The sequence below is a fragment of the Scylla paramamosain genome, chromosome 3 (assembly GCF_035594125.1).
Source record: "Scylla paramamosain isolate STU-SP2022 chromosome 3, ASM3559412v1, whole genome shotgun sequence".
Classification (NCBI taxonomy): Eukaryota; Metazoa; Arthropoda; class Malacostraca; order Decapoda; family Portunidae; genus Scylla; species Scylla paramamosain.
Window position 1 is genome coordinate 7,340,001 of NC_087153.1, and position 17,500 is coordinate 7,357,500.

At 38.4% G+C, this 17,500-nt stretch overlaps 1 long non-coding RNA gene across 3 annotated transcripts in view; it reads right to left on the bottom strand.

Moving 5' to 3' along the window:
* The window catches only part of LOC135089756 (uncharacterized), a 311,458-nt gene that overhangs the window by 109,551 nt on the left and 184,407 nt on the right, over positions 1 to 17,500 (bottom strand). For all 3 annotated transcript variants that reach the window (XR_010261626.1, XR_010261627.1, XR_010261625.1), the window contains one exon: positions 13,284 to 13,312. This is a non-coding gene — a long non-coding RNA (uncharacterized LOC135089756). The remainder of the gene's footprint in view (positions 1 to 13,283; positions 13,313 to 17,500) is intronic.

Consider the following 17,500-nt stretch of genomic DNA (forward strand, 5'->3'; position numbering starts at 1 on the left):
CATGCACTGGAGGGGCGGGGACTTGGCCATCAACACGGGGCTCTTGGCACTCGCCATGTTTCCAAAAAGCGATCCAGATTCTTTTGTTTGCACGATGAGTGAGAGCTGGTCAGCCGTATAGGACTTACGAATTGTAAACTGTAATATATCTATCTATCTATCTATCTATCTATCTATCTATCTATATATATATATATATATATATATATATATATATATATATATATATATATATATATATATATATATATATATATATATATATATATATATATATATATATATATATATATTTATTTATTTATTTATTTATTTATTTATTTATTTATTTATTTATTTATTTATTTATTTATTCATTTATTATGAATCCGTGAATGTTTGGTTGTGTGAAGTGTGATATGTGTAAGTACTTAGATCAGAGAGTATTGTATATATTTATAAGTATTTGGCAGTCTGAGTTTCTATTTATATGAAGTGCTGTTTCTGTAAGAGTCTCGTTGTGTGAAGTGTTACTGTGTAGAGTTTTTAGTTGTGTGAAGTGATGATTCTGTAACTGTTTACTTTTGCATAGCATTGTTGTATAAAGTTTTTGCTTGTATGAAGTGTCTTTTCTGTAGTTAATGTAAAGGTAATGGTGTGTCAACTATTATTTGTGTATGCATTTGAATGGATGAAATGCTTTGTTTCCAAAAACAACTGACGTTTCATTATAAGTACTTAAAAAAAAATAAATAAATAAATAAAAAAAAAATAAAAAAATAAAATATATATATATATATATATATATATATATATATATATATATATATATATATATATATATATATATATATATATATATATATATATATATATATATATATATATATATATATATATATATATATATATATATATTTATATATAAATAATTACATATTAGTATAGTCACTACTCGCAAGATAAACAATATAATGCAATTTTTGACTCACAGGTCATAAAATATAGGAAAAAAAATTCTGAAGAGTCCTCCAAAAAACATTCTATTTAATGGGCCTACCCATATATATATATATATATATATATATATATATATATATATATATATATATATATATATATATATATATATATATATATATATATATATATATATATATATATATATATATATATATATATATATATAAAATTTTCGTATTGGATCAAACATACACTTATATCGATATGGCTGATAAACTATTTAAATTTATTTTAATTTGAATTAGAGAGATGAGAGAGAGAGAGAGAGAGAGAGAGAGAGAGAGAGAGAGAGAGAGAGAGAGAGAGATCCTGCTCTCTCTCTCTCTCTCTCTCTCTCTCTCTCTCTCTCTCTCTCTCTCTCTCTCTCTCTCTCTCTCACACATGGATGTACACACAAAAATACACTCATGCATTGTCCATTTTCCACTGGATTGCCCAGTGCAGGACAGAGGCGGCGAGGGAGAGTGAAAGGTAAGCGGGTAAAAAGGACAGAGAGAGAGAGAGAGAGAGAGAGAGAGAGAGAGAGAGAGAGAGAGAGAGAGAGAGAGAGAGAGAGAGAGAGAGAGAGAGTCCGGAAGAAAAATAACTGGAAGTTGAAAGCAGGAAGAAAGGCCATGGCCGATGGTGAGGGAGGGGAGGGAGCGTGGCGGCAGCAAGGGACAGGAGCGCCGGTAAGGAGTCAGGGAACAGGGAGCAGCAGTTGTACCTTCTCATTCACTTGAAAATAAATAAATAAATAAATAAAATTAATAAATAAAATAAATAAAAAAAATAAATAAACCTTAGTTTGGAAATTGCTGATTACCTAAGTTCTGCACAGAGGGAAGGGAATAGCCTGAGCGATAAGCAGCCTTCATTAAGGTTCCATGTTTTATACAAGTTGGGTCTCCCAATATACACGCATCGTGGGCATGGATATGACAGACTGGTAAACACGATGGTGATTTAAGTGGCATTTAAGCTGACCATGATTTCTTCACATTTCTTTTTGAATTATTGGAATCGAAGGATCTTCCTCACTAGACCAAGAATCCCTCTCAGAAAGCACTTTGTGATACCATGAGATTGAGAATACTATGAAAGAAACATAGGAGAGAAAGAGAGAAAGAAGGAAAGGAAGAAAGATGATATAATAAAAGAGAACAAAAAACACACGAAATGACATAAGTAGAAAAAGTTTATTTCGTGTAAAACCATGAACAGCCGTCTGACGGTGTCCTCTCTCTAGTGTCAATTCATCAACTCACCGCGGAGACCGTCTACCATCAATTTCCAGTCAGGATGCGCGTCTTGGTTCTTGCCTGTGTGTGTTTAGTTTAAGGCGTTACTTGATGTATCATTCTATTCTGTCTATCCTTGCCATCACTCCATCGTCTTTCAGTTTCCCTTTTATTTCTGCTGTCTCTCCTTCGTTTTCTCCCTCCGCCGTATGATCCTCTTCTATTTTTTTTTTCTTTTTTTTTAATTCCATCTCTTGCTCTCCCCTTCCTGCCACCAATGTCGTTACCGGATAAGGCAAAACTTCATTATTTTCCTCCCTTTTTTCTTTCAAACTGGCGCAGAACACCAAAGAGGATCCGAGAGTGGAAGAAAAAGAGGAAGTTAGAGAAGATGCACCGAAAGCGGTGGTTTCCGAAATATTTTACGTACATGATGCCTGTTTTTTTGCTTCTAGCAATCCCGCACGCCCCTCTTCCCCACGTCTATCTAATTTATATAACATATTTTTACAGTATATATCATACCACTATTTAAAAAAAAAAAAAAACTTTCATGGATTCAAATTAATATAGCAGATAATACACTATGATAAACATTTGTTTCAACAGGAGCGAAAATAAAAGTAAAAAAAAAAAGTGAAATTATCAAAATGAACTTTGATAACTCCAAAAATCGTAGCCCAAGTCAGAGATTCAGTTACCTTCTGCACCTTTTTGCTGCAAATTGTGTTGTTGCCAAGTTATTTCATCTGGTGAGAGTTTTCTGAACTTCAGCAATATCTTAGCATTTTATTCGGGGTATCACAAAAAAATAATTCTACTATAATATTTGCTCATCTACTCCAGTCATGTTCATTTACTCTGTTCTGATTAACAGCAGGAGTAAATGGGAGAATGGATTCTCTCCAACATTCGCGTTATATCTTGACTATTATTACAAGTTTTAGCTTTAGTAAAAATTTAGTGTGGTTTTCAATTTTCAAAGGTGCTTTTCATGATTCTTATGATATTCTATTAAGGATTCCGTATCGTATATGGAAACATGAAATCTGACTAAACACCTTTGTGGTCTTTGAAAATAGTCCTTATAAGAATCATGAACCTTTCAAAATACGGCCTTGACAAGTAAGATTCTAAAACTATATTTTCCAAATTATGACGCCCTATTTTTGCTTTCAACAAATCCACACGCCCCATTTTATTTTGTTTATATTAGTATAACGATACATTATGTTTGAAATTGTAATCTTTATTTATTTATTTATTTATTTATTTATTTATCTATTTGAGAGAAGTGGAAACGCGGACATACTGAAAGCAGGAAGATGTGAAAAGAGAGAGGTAACGAGTTTACAAGCTAGGGGAATAAAATTGAGTTATATATGCAACTGCAGTCTAAACATTAGTTTAGTCCATTTGTCTGTATTAAACTGGAACACACACTTCAGACAAAAATAAAAGACGCACATTTATTTATTTATTTATTTATAGTATTAGTGAAGAGGGTAGAAGCAACTTTAGTCATATAAAATAATTTCCTCTAAATACACCTTAAGAAAAATCGTCATAGTGCATCGGCTCCTTGAGTTAATGAAATATATACAGTTACCTCCACCAGTAACATCACAAAATGCAGTAAATGTTTTGCCAAAACTCTATTAGAAATCGACTGATTGCTCTATTTTAAGGTTTCTGCAATAACAAGAACAATGAAGTTTTGGAAAGAATTTGTCATATACTTCGTTTTTGTCTGAAACATCATGTGGAATGTGACATCACTTCTTTGGCCAACAATACATTAATATTATTACAAGCGGTCTTGTTACACTTGACTAACTTTGCCCTTCCTCTCTATTTTCAGCTTCCCTTCCGCTCCATTTTCAGCTATAATTTTAAAAATCTACTTTTAGTATTTAATCCTATTGATACATTTTACTTCTTCTGCATTAATTTTCGCTACTTAAAAGATTATGACGTGTTTTGAATTGAACTTTTTACCTTACTTTTACTCCAGCCTTAAAGACAGGAGAGAGAGAGAGAGAGAGAGAGAGAGAGAGAGAGAGAGAGAGAGAGAGAGAGAGAGAGAGAGAGAGAGAGAGAGAGAGAGAGAGAGAGAGTATCCATGGAAACTTCAGAATCTTTGGGTTCGAATGTAATGGTGTATACACACTGTCACGATCCCCATTATCTTTCCAAGATATTGGACGGTACACTGATCCCAGAAAGTTTTAAAGGTCTGGACTTTTAAAGACCACGAATACCTACTCGACCTATCGAAATCGTCAGCTATTAAACCCTCTCTCAAAACCCTTACCTTGACACAGCAAGCCAGGAATCGCCTCAATACCAGATCAATGTTGGGGTAGGAAACACAGTTATTCTATATAATAACATAATATAATAATGATGATGTTAACTTACAAATAAACTGAGGTGGTACACATTAAGGAAAATTAGGGAACAAATCTCTACCCTAGATCAACAAAGGATAGTTCCCACATTCAATTACCATACATTTACCTTTTACTCAGGCTCTTATATCGCCTCCCTTATTGCTCAAAGGTTATACACACAAATATATGACATTACCGTCACTTCACAAAGCATTAAAACCCTTTTACTCCTTCACAGGCCGCTAGAATATTTTCCCCAGCTGCAGGAATTTCCCCGGACGCCGTCACCGCGTCATCAAATAACAATTCTCGTATTTTATCTCCTCAAACCTTACAAGACAGCACCACCATCACCATAGTTCACCTATAGCACCACAACACCATCTCCAGACACCAATAACGCCACAAGACCACCACAACCCCAACCACAAAATGGCTGCCTCTCAGCCCTGACGCTGCCCCTCAGCGTTACGTCACTAACACAACTCACCAACCAAATTTCAGCGAACAAGACCTCTTGGTACCACAAAAGACTCACCAACCTGATCTTGGATATCAGGGTTACGTCACCACGTCCCCAATACCTCCACACACCCACTCAATCACCACACCACCACCCAAATTTATCCCACGAGAACGCCATCCTTCCGTTCCCCTCAGGGCCTCCTGCGTTCTGAAATTATGCTGACTCAGATACAAAAGCCAGACAGGTATCACCTCTTGCCTCAAAACATTCTACCTCAAATACACCTTTTTCCTTACATATACATACATATAAAGAACTTAAATCATGAAGAGAATTATAATACATGATATAAAATGAGTAAATAAGCCTTATACTGAGAATAAAGATATTTTTAGAAAGAAAACGGAACAGGGGGGACACTAAGAAAACGTTTTCCTTTTCAGGGTAAACTAGGCCAATAATATGACAAAACAAACACACACACGCACGCACACACACACACACACACACACACACACACACACACACACACACACACACACACACACACACACACACACACACACAGCTATCACACACACACACACATTTTTTTCACATTTAGCACTGCACGCCTGACACCTCCACACCTTTATGGAAAACCAGTACGGGCCGTGCATTCTGGTTCATGGCCCTTATACGGCCCTCCATCTTCCTACAGTTTACTCACCCTCGCTCTCGTTTTTCTCCTCCTCCTCGTCGTCCTCTCCTGCTCCGACTACCAATCCTCTCCACATTCCCTTCCTGGCCGACCCCAGACTAAGTACAAAGTTTGGGGAAGAAGAAAGAATGTTCATGACGTACGATGAAGGGGTATTTTTTATGATCTGAGGAAAGGTTGGTAGGTGAGGAGTACACAATTCAGGGAAGCAGCAAGCATGTCATACATTTTTCCTTTCAAGCCAAACTATTTCAGGAAAATGTGTGTGTGTATGAGAGAGAGAGAGAGAGAGAGAGAGAGAGAGAGAGAGAGAGAGAGAGAGAGAGAGAGAGAGAGAGAGAGAGAGAGAGAGAGAGATTTAAAAAGTTTAGGCACCGCAATACCGCTGTCATATGGCGCTGCTGCAAAATATGCGACTAAAATGGTAGGTTAAAATATTGACACACACCAGACATCTCATTGACATATCTTGATAACACAAATCAATCTTCTCCCAATATCGTCACGGGATAAGCCACAGGGCAATTCTGAGAGGTGAGGGAAGGTGAGGTGACGTGAGGCGAGGCGAAAAGTTTGAGCAAAGTTGTGTGATGGCTGGTAATTGTGTGGTGACCTCCCATTTGTGTGGCTGAGAGGAGGCGATGCACCAGGAACTGATCTCATCTTGACTCATCCCTCCAGTCACTACTCATTGCCACAATTCTCTGTTGGCGGTGTCTCGCGAAAACAACAGGCGAATTTAAAGTTCAGAAAGATAATGAGCAAAATCTATTAAAGTACCACCAACATATTTAGCGTCATAGTTTTACTGCACTAACTCTGCTGAAACGGGGAAAAATGTTTTAGAAATATCACCAGTAATAATTTTTAGTGATGGTCTTTTAGTAGTTCATGTGAGGAAGGAGGGAGGCTGTCTGAGATCACCGCAATCATTTTACGAAACTTTTGGTGCAGACGCTCGCATAAATACCGCACTGATGAAGTTATATCGACTCTGGTTCAAACTCGTGACGAAAGCCTGCGTTAAGGCGGAGCTACTTCCTAGGGCCCGGCGGGGCGTGGCGGGTATGCAAGCAGCGCGTCCACAACTTTGGTTGTACTATGGCATTGTAGATATATATTTATACTATCACTGGCACGAATGTGTGAATATATGTCAACTTTAAGGCGTAAACAAAACAAGCACGTTAATAGCTATAAATACCAAAAAAAGTAAGTAAAAATGTCGATAGTTAATAAAAATGCTTTAATAGGTTGAAGTTACCTATCAGTTTTCTCAGAACCATGTAAATTCTCCTCTAACTTTCCGCCAGGAATAATTCCAAACCCGACGACCCTCCTCGGTCTTAATCTCCTCACTGTGTCCCAACCGGTGATCGATGGCAAGGGTTCAGTGTTAACTTGTCTCCAGTGTATGAAACGTGGGAAGGGAGCAAACCTTTGACACGGTTATCCTGGTGGTAGGAGCTTCTGAGCCCGCCAATCAAAGCCCAATCAGCTGTTGTCTTGCCTGTGTTCTGTTTCGTCCTGCTCGTGTTCCCTCTCAGCTCGTACTGCAGTCCCATTTGAGCCCACTGTGTTGTCGATATGGGCAAGAAAAAGGATTTAACGGCATAGACCATTACCCAGATCATTGCCCTTAAGGAATCTAGTTTGCAAAACTACGTAATCTACGAACAGATCAGTGTGTGTCTAAGGAATGTCCGGCGCTGGGTTGCAAAATTTCACCATAAAGGCGGCCATGCAATTCCTATCCACAAGAAGAGGCCTGGCAAGGCCAAGAACACAGACTATTGCCAAGCGTAAATTAGTCTTAACCGTGTGTGACAACAAAGAAAGTAAAAGAAAGTAAATCATATATATATATAGTTATTTGATGTCACTTTATATTTCTTCAACAAATTCATTGATCAACGTAATCATCGTGCAAGAACACAGACAATATCAACCTAATAAACACAACTAATATTCATTCAGCGCAAATAATGTTCAGTTAGAAATAAGACACTTGGTATAAGCATCACATGAATAGCCATAACGTTTCATAATTAAGTCAATCTTCGTACACCATACAAACATCATAAAACATCAAATAAATACCCTACTCCTCCTTTAATAAGATAATTGATTTATTGATTGCATTACGCTTTCAAGTTCCATTTACTTTAAGTTATTTCGTCCATCTTGACCCCTCTCTGGTCAGGCTGTCTCTGCTTCTGTGTCTGTTACTCTCTCCTACTGAATTATAATCACTGTTACACACTATAATATACAATCGTTTAGAACTGCTTATTTCCCTCATAAAATTATTTTTATTTTCATAACATTTTACACATCGACCATTCACGTTTCTTATTTAACCGTATGATCTGCCTACAGGCGTGGTACTTAATACAGAGCACCAGTCAAGGGGTTCGGGCAGTTTGGAAGAGGAGCTTAACTGGGCGTGGGTACATTTCCATAAGCTATCGTTTCTTTCCTACTCCTCCTCACGCCTCCTGACCTACTTTTACTTTCTCTTTCAATCACTTTCTCTGCCTTGTTCCCTATATCATTAATGTTAATCCCTCTTTGACCCAGGCTACCTTCCGAGCGGTTTTTGTCTTACTTCCTGTTGTGTACTGCTTGCTACTGTGTCCATGTTTGTTGTTTTCCCGGCTCCCTCAATATGAAGTGCTAATTACCTTCCCTTTTGGGGTAACCGCTTGTTATTCTCCTTTATTCTTCCTTCTCCATTTCTTCTTCCTTATTTTGTCTTGTTTTCTTCTTGTTTCTTCTTTTTCCCTTTTCTTTTTTCTTCTTTCGTAGTAGTGCAATATATACTATGGTGCGGGGACACCACAGTTTTATATATTACGAAACAAATATTTAGCATTAGATTCATATACGAAAATACAGAACAGTGATATTTGTACGAAATGGAAGAGGAAACCGGAAACAACCCCGAATTGAACTGAAACTAAATAAAGATGCTGACAAAGATAAGAGAGCCACAAAATTAAATCAGTATTAGGAAACTACAAGACTAAAATATTTACAGAATTCGGTCTTAAATTATTAATTACCGTCAAACAAAATTATATATATAGCATGTAAAATAGCATAAATTACGTTCTTAAAAATAAAAATCTACAAAATAGTGCAGCAAAATGTTAAGCCCTTAGGAAGTATTAGGAGACCTTCAATAAGCTAAGCGAGGAACACACTTAAACGAAAGCTTACGAGTATGAGTGAAATGAAGATTTTTTTTTTTTTTCGGTTCATGGAATTTTCAAAACAGCAACGAAAATTCAAATCCTTGCTACACTATTACCATAAGTTTTATGTGACAACATTAATGGCTGTCCAAATTTCATAAAAAAAAAAAAAGCATCACATAAAGAAATGACTGGAAATATTGTTTCAGGACGTGTAAGTTATGAGTTCCTGAAAATAACGACGCTTATTATTGGTTCAGGTTGCATTACTTAAATGAATTAGTGATGGCAAAACTATGCACACTGATTACACGAGCAATATAAGACCTCCACCGTGCTCAGGTTAGGTACTGTTACACATCATTTAGGTTACGTTGCGTAATGCTAGGTTAAATTAGTGTCCTTAAGGGAGTCCAGCCTGGCCAGAGGCCCCCGTTTAGGTTAGGTAATGCTATATGTTTTTTAGGTCAGGTTAGGTATTGCTACACGTCATTTAGGTTAGGTAATGCTAGGTTAGATTAGTGTCCTTAAAGGGGTGTCCAGCAGGGGCAAAGCCTTCCGGTTAGGTTAGGTAATGCTACACATCATTTAAGTTAAGGTAATATTAGGTTAGGGGTCCAGAGAAGTTTGTGCGTTGCCGTGGCTGGGAGTAAATGAGCTGTACGTCTGGCAGTGAAAATAGGGCTGCACCCGCAATAAGTCACTTGAAACTAGCTGGTCACTAAAACTACGCCTCCGGACAACAAGGAGGTTGGGGGACGGGGCGGAAGTCGAAGAAGAGGAGTGACCTTAGATTGTCAGCAGAAGGAAAAAGAAGCATTGGCATCTCTAAATCCCCAAAGTGATTCTTGCAAGCTACACTGTTTACATCTTGAACAATCTGATAGTTACAGTTAAACACATCTAAATATTAATCAACAATAGCAACGTAAAATAAATAATCTGACTTAACACTAAAGATACTTTATGAAACACCCAGAGTGGAAGGCAAATTAAAACATAAATCGAGCCTTTTAGAACGAGTCCAAAACTATATCCGCTTCTGACGACAAGGATGCGTTACCCCTGGAAGATGGAACCTGCTTGGAGATGACCGCTCGGCCAGCATTCTAAATACCTCACACCCATGTAACGTAACATCACTGGCACTGCTGGGAATCTCCTTCAGTAAGTGACACACACACACACACACACACACACACACACACACACACACACACTACATCTAGGGCTGCTAACGCACAGACTATGAACGCAAACCATTGTAAGTGCAACAGTGACGCTTGGTTCGTTTCCCGTACGTCAGTTGTTTCCAAACTGGAGGTAAATTATTCCATGGGGGTAAGATAACATTTTTTTTGGTTTGTAATAGAGAATAACAGAAAAAATGTGTGAAGAATTCTGGAAATCAAGAAAAGTGCGTTACCTGGTAGTGGGATTCATGTTAACTTAGTATGTAAAGTTGTAAAGTAAACCTATTATAATTACGTAATAAAGTTAAATCGAATATAAACTTTAGAAAATACCATGCAGTGTTAGAAGAGAGAGAAAAAAAATAATCAAAAGCGTTTGGCAAGCCAAGAGTATTTTGACAGGCATGCTTTAGGACACAGTCACTCAGCAACCCTAGTCACGACGTGTCCAGTAAGCAGTCACTCAGTAACCCTGGTCACGACGTGTCCAGTAAGTGTCACTCACTGCCTGAACCTGCATCTATTTCACGCTGTCAGTTTATCTGTGAGCATCAGTCGAGGTAGACGTAGATGTGTACTACCTTGTGCAGTATAGCCTTCCTATGCTGAATAAACTCTTCTTACGTAAATATTAACTATACTGCACAAGGTAGTACACATCCATATATATATATATATATATATATATATATATATATATATATATATATATATATATATATATATATATATATATATATATATATATATATATATATATATATATATATATATATATATATATATATATATATATATAATTTGTTTTTTGATAAGAATTTTTGAAAGGGGTAACACACAAAATGTGATATGTTAGATTAGGTATCAAGATGAAAATGTTTGGGAACTACTGCTCACCAGACCCAACACAGAGTGGAGGAATGAAAGCGATTCGTGATACCATAGTGCAACACTCAGTAATGATATCACGCAACTGTCATGGTACGAACGAGTTTATAGGATTGTTGAAGCGTCTGAGGGAGAGTTGGCTGGGAGTTCTGTGGTGATGCAGTTCCCGCCCTATGTATAATGAAGAAGATGACTCGTGCCACCAGATACCTGTCTCCCTCCAGGCTTCTCAGAGCTTGATGGAGGAGGAGCCGAGAGGGAGTTATCGCTGGGAATTTACGTGGATCGCGTCTTGCAACACCATAACCACCACCAGCACCGCATATGTAGAACCATTAATCATATTTGCATGGACATTTTTCTTCTGTGCAAATAAAAGATTACAGGCAGCTGGCATTCGTTTTCGTCGGTAATCTCCGCCTTTCACTCATTCATTTTTCTTTATTTTTGCAAGAAAAAATATGCAATTCTGGGAATTGTGCTCCTTCGTAAACTACTATTGGGAAATGCCATTTATTTTGATACCAGTAGCGCCGTGTCAATAACTAAGGGTAATGTAAAGGAATATAAACATGGAGCAAGAAAGTACTTGTCTCAGAAAAAGCAAAAAGAGCAAGTGTCACTATCAACTTACGACGCTGATTTCTACATTTATCTTAAACGAGGCGGACATGTTCAGTCACACAATTCTGACCTTGAAAATAACACAATAAAATAATTAACACAAAAGTGTTTTAGTCACTGTTTGTCACGTCACCTCCGAAAATTATGATGCATTTGCCTTACTTTATTAATCTTACTTTCACATTGTAATTAACACCAGTGTGGGAAAAAAAAGCCTCACACCATAACGTAACCTGGATCTTTACAACGCAAATTATACCCCTATATTTATGTAGCGAACACAAAAGTAACTCAGGAATACACTTCACACCCGCTGGATCCCATTTTTCACTGTCCGTACAGAGCTCCCCTGATTCACGCACCACACCACACCATCCTTGGCGCCGTAGCCCCCGCATGCATAATACCCGCCACTCAAACACTCGGCTACCTGGCCTTCCACCACCCACTCTCCTTCACACCTGACTGCAGTATCAAGGCCTGCCACTTCCACACGTTGCGTACTCCCCTTGTAAACAATGCAAAGCACACAAAATTTGGCTGCGCATTTTCTTTACTTCCCTCCTCCGCTCAGTGCAGTTTCTTGGTGAGGGAGGAAACACTCCATCGCAATTTTCAATAGCGCCGTTTGACCTTGTTCCGGCGTCCAAAATTCAATCGATATTCAATATTCTATCTCACCTTTCCAACACAGATAAACACTCACACTATCCTCACACTATCTCAAGGTCCACCAGTAAATCTAGTTAACAATAGAGAGGTAATAAGGGACGAGTGAATCAGGATTGATGAACCTCCTTGTAGCAGCTTTAAATGTGCTCCCTGCGGTCTTTTGTCTATCTTCCTCCATTACTATTATTGTCTCCCACCAAACAGTGATTAGTGAAGATACTCAGCGGCTGTCAGCATAGGAATCAGCGGGAGGGAATGGCTGACCACAGCGGAGCCACAGCCTACCAGATGGTGGCGATCAATGGGATAAAAATACGTAGGAAGGCGAAGCAGGCTGCAGGTCACTGCCTTTCCAATAGTGTATCTTTCGCAACTCTAGAACTTTATTTCTTATATTTATATCTTGATGATTTATTCACTATTCAGTAAGTACGTACTACTGCAGAGATTAACCAGTTATTTGTTATCTTGTATCAATTAAATTTTTTTTTTCCTTGCTCGGCAATCCAACTGAGAAATGTATGACTTTTCTGGTACATTAATGTACCACGATATACTGCATATCAGGTTATAAATATAAAGTAATACGTTCAACTGCTTTGTGAATGGAATTAACAAACTTGGCCACGAGTGCCACGAGATTTGTTTATCTCGTGGCACTCGTGGACACTTTCAGTAATTTTGAGTTTGAAAAGAGTTAACGTGAAATTCTGATAAAACTCTCTCTCTCTCTCTCTCTCTCTCTCTCTCTCTCTCTCTCTCTCTCTCTCTCTCTCTCTCTCTCTCTCTCTCTCTCTCTCTCTGAAACTAATCATGGACACCAATCACACAATAAATTAGACAACTAACAAACGAAATACTGAACACGATAAAAAAAAAGAAAAAGAAAAAAAAAGAAAAACACTAAAACATGTACTTGACAACCTACCTTATTCTTGCTTCAAGGGACATGGCCACCTGAAAAAAAGATAAATAAAAATAAAAATAAATAAATAAATAAACTAATTAATAAATACATAAACATAATAAATAGTAAAATTTAAATATTACTGATAAGCAGGGTGTGTAAGGTTTGAAATATAAATAAAAGAGTATAATAAATAAATCACTAGAATGGGACATGTGGGTGAATGGGTAAAGAATCACTGACAAAGAAAAGAAGCAGAACAAAAGCAAGGCGGACAGCCCGTTGTCAATCACATTCCCTGGCTCGTCCTCCTTTAATTTTTCTCTCTCTCTGTCTCTCTCTCTCTCTCTCTCTTACCGTAAAGGCATCACAAGACTGGAAAGAGTACAGGCCAGGACGACCAAACTGATTCCTGAGCTTAAACACATGTGTTATACAGATCGCCTGAAAGAGTTGAACCTCTTCTCACTGGAGACCAGAAGGCTTCGCAGTCAGCTCATAGAGGTATTTAAGATACTTCGAGGTTTCGACAACGTGGACTACAGGTGCTTGTTCCAGCTGAGTGAGGTGCATACTCGTAACAATGGCTGCAAACTTGAACTAAAGCGTTACAACAGAGATCTTTGTGGGAACTTCTTTTCCTACAAAATTTGCAGTCGTTGGAATGCGCTTCCCTCAGATGTCGTCAATACTGACTCTGTAGAGCAGTTCAAGACCCGACTCGATAAGGTGCTGCCTAGGTTGTAGACTCGGTCTCGCCTGGGCATATGTTTCGAACTTGTTTGAGTCTCTTTCAGTACTCCCCTGTATGGGTCATAAGGCCTTCTGGAGTACTTCTCTTCCTTGTAACTCCTTGTAACTCCTTGTAACTCTCTCTTTCTCTCTCTCTCTCTCTCTCTCTCTCTCTCTCTCTCTCTCTCTCTCTCTCTCTCTCTCTCTCTCTCTCTCTCTCTCTCTCTCTCGACCATATCTATTCCTTCCACAATAAAGTTTCAGCTTGTGGTCAGGTGGAGACTAAGGTGGTGACTAAAAACAATTTGGGCTTGACCGCAGCTATGGTTCACTTAACGGAAAAAGAATAGTTAAGATTCGCAAGCCAAGTTGTGGTTTCCTAACACTGCATCCTCGGCAAGACACGCAAGCCAGTGTCGCGATATGGTAACCCTACACCAAGTGAATATGAAAAAAAGAAAAGAAAACGAAATAAGCAGAAGAAAAAACAAGAGAAGAAGAAACACGAAATAAGGAAGAAAATAAAAGAGGGAAATAGAGAACACGGCAATAACCAGTATCAGGCACAGTCGTTTGAAACACAAGATGAGATGAGCCAAGAGGCCCGGGCAGACGGATGGCAGTCACGAATACATGAGAAAGGTTATAATGTCGACGTACTTACGGAAAAGGAGAGGATATACCAAACCAGAAAAAGGCGTTCACTGCACGCTAGGGGAATAAATCGCAAGGGCAGGGAAAGGAGCGCACGAAAAACCACAGAGAGTAATGCTGGGAGAATTCAGTAGCAAAGAGTGACCAAAGATTTCAGAGGGGCTAGACTAGACATAAGAGTAGCCGCGGGCGAGATGGAAGGAATCCTTAACCGTAAATGGAGCTTACAAGTTGTGATGTACTCTTGCAGTCAATTATCTCATGATGAGACAGGAGGGGGTGTTATTACCATGATTCATGCACATTGTTTTGTATTTTATGGGTTGTGTTGACCTACTGAATTAATATTAAATGAATTACTGAATATCAATTACGTGGATCAATGTTACACTAACATGTGTGTTTTCCTTGCGAAGTGTCTTCCTTGTTATTCTGCTAGAGCCGTGTAAGATGTGTTTTCTGTATTAATGTAAGTAATATTAATAAAGTAAATTTTAAAACTCAATCGAGTATCATTTATTCCAGTAGTCTAACAATAAGCATCTATTAGAAAATGTGCAATATCTCGGTCACGACAGAAGTATGTATAATGTTGAAATGTAGGAAAGACCTTGTCCTACAGTGGACTCATCATGCACTTAATATACAAGATTAGCGTGGTGGTGGTGGTGTAATAGCATTGTTAGTAGTAGCAGCAGTAGCTGTAGAACGTAGTCATAGTAGTTGCAGTGGTTGTAGCAGTAGCAATTAGTAGCAATAATTAGCAATAGTGGTAATAATAATAGTAGCAATAATTAGCAATAGTAGTGTAGTTGTAGTAATTATACAGCAGCAGCGCAACAACTTTAGTAGTAGTAGTTATTCCTGATCTTCGTTTAGTGGTTCTCATTTTGGTATTTTGCTAGTACTAGTAGTACTAGTAGTAGTAGTATCAGCTATCACCGTAGACTATTCCAATACTTACCACATGTGACGATAAGTCGAAATAAGGTTCCGAAACATTTGCGAATACGATTCCAAGTAGCTCTAGACAGCTCTCATTTAAAGGAATAGAAACACGGCAGGTCCAACGAACCGGGAGCCTCCAAAAGTAGAAATATCAGTCAGTGTGGCTCAGTATATCGCCAGTGTGGTTCAGTACAACTCAAGTTAAGGGAACGTTTTCTTGATCCAGGCAAAGATAGACAGGAATTCTAACCTCTGTTCTTTTCTCTCTGTCACAGTTAAGAAAAATGCAACTCGAAATAAGAACTGAAAATGATTAAGAAGACCAGGCGGACAAGGAAAAGAAATAAGACTCATATGAAATTAAACACTATCTATTCTACGTGGTAAAGAGGAATGATTGATGAAGGTGTAAGAGTTGCGAGGAACAAAGAGACAAGCATTGAGAGAAAGAAAGGGGCACGAGAGGAAGGGTGGCGGTCATCTTGAAAGGCAAGATAAGAGACTGCAGGAAAGGGTGGGAAGAAACAAGTGTCAGAGGAAAAAGAAGTCACAATGATGGAGGGTGGCAATGCTTGTGAGAGTTTAGGGAAGCATACGGAGAACGTGAATAAACAGGAGAGAGGAAAAAGAGGAGGAGGAGGAAGGATCATGGAAAGATGGTGAAAGAGGAGTCATGGATATTAAGAAAAAAGAGAGGGAGGACGATAACCACGACACTTTTTTCCGCTTCTTTACGTAGAAGTCCAGCCCTTCAGGAATCAAATAACTCCTGCAAAGAAACAGCAGAACGGCTGATTTCCGATATCTGTATAATTTCTGATTGGGGCAGAGCAAACTTAGCATTGCTTAATGCTTCAAAAATCAATTCTTCCATTTATCAACACAACACAATCTTCCAGTTAATTTTCCCCTCTTTTTCAATGACACGGTACTACACTGAGTATCCTCAGTCTTTCCTTGACTAATAATCTAAACTGGAAACTTACATTCCGTCTCTTGCTGGAACAGTTTCTATGAAGTTAAGCATTCTAAGTCGTCTCCGGCACTTTTTCTAACCTCTTCCAGCATCTGCTAACTCTGTACAGAGGCGCTGTCAGCACATGTATGGAGTACGCTTCACATAACTGGGGGATTCTAAAGACATAGCTATTTTGAACAGTGATATATAAATATATTTATCTATATATCTATCTATATCTAACACACACACACACAGACACACACACACACACACACACACACACACACACACACACACACACACACACACACACACACACACACACACACACACACTTTTATTCAAGTAATATGTAGTTATTGGAACTTTATAAAGACTTCCTTGATGGATGCAAAAAAAACAATTCTACTGTTCTTTGCAAAAACGGTGTTTTGAGACTTGAGGTTTTGCGTCTTGTTCTCTTCAGATAAAGACGGAGGGAGAAAAATAATCAAGTAGTCTTAAGAAACATTTTGAAGGTTCCTACTTCGAAGGCTAATTAACCAACTTCAACCATTTTCTGTGCAATGGCAACGCAGCTCCGGTGACTTATTTATGCTTTCTGTCACCCGCTTTTTTTTTCTGCAAGTGACTTGAGTGAAAGAAAGATGAAACAGGAAACTTTGTATCTAGGGGAGAAAGAGAGAGAGTGAGTGAGAGAGAGAGAGAGAGAGAGAGAGAGAGAGAGAGAGAGAGAGAGAGAGAGAGAGAGAGAGAGAGAGAGAGAGAGAGAGCATTCAGACAAAACGGTACTACACGCGCCGTCAGCAGAAGGGGGCCGGTCATAGTTCTAGAAGAAAATAGAGCACATCTTGTCTTGCAGTCAGGCAGAGGCAAAGGCAACTTCTATAAGTGCAAGCCATCAGGGTCTCCCTTTCTTGAGAACCCCCGGGGATCGCACGAG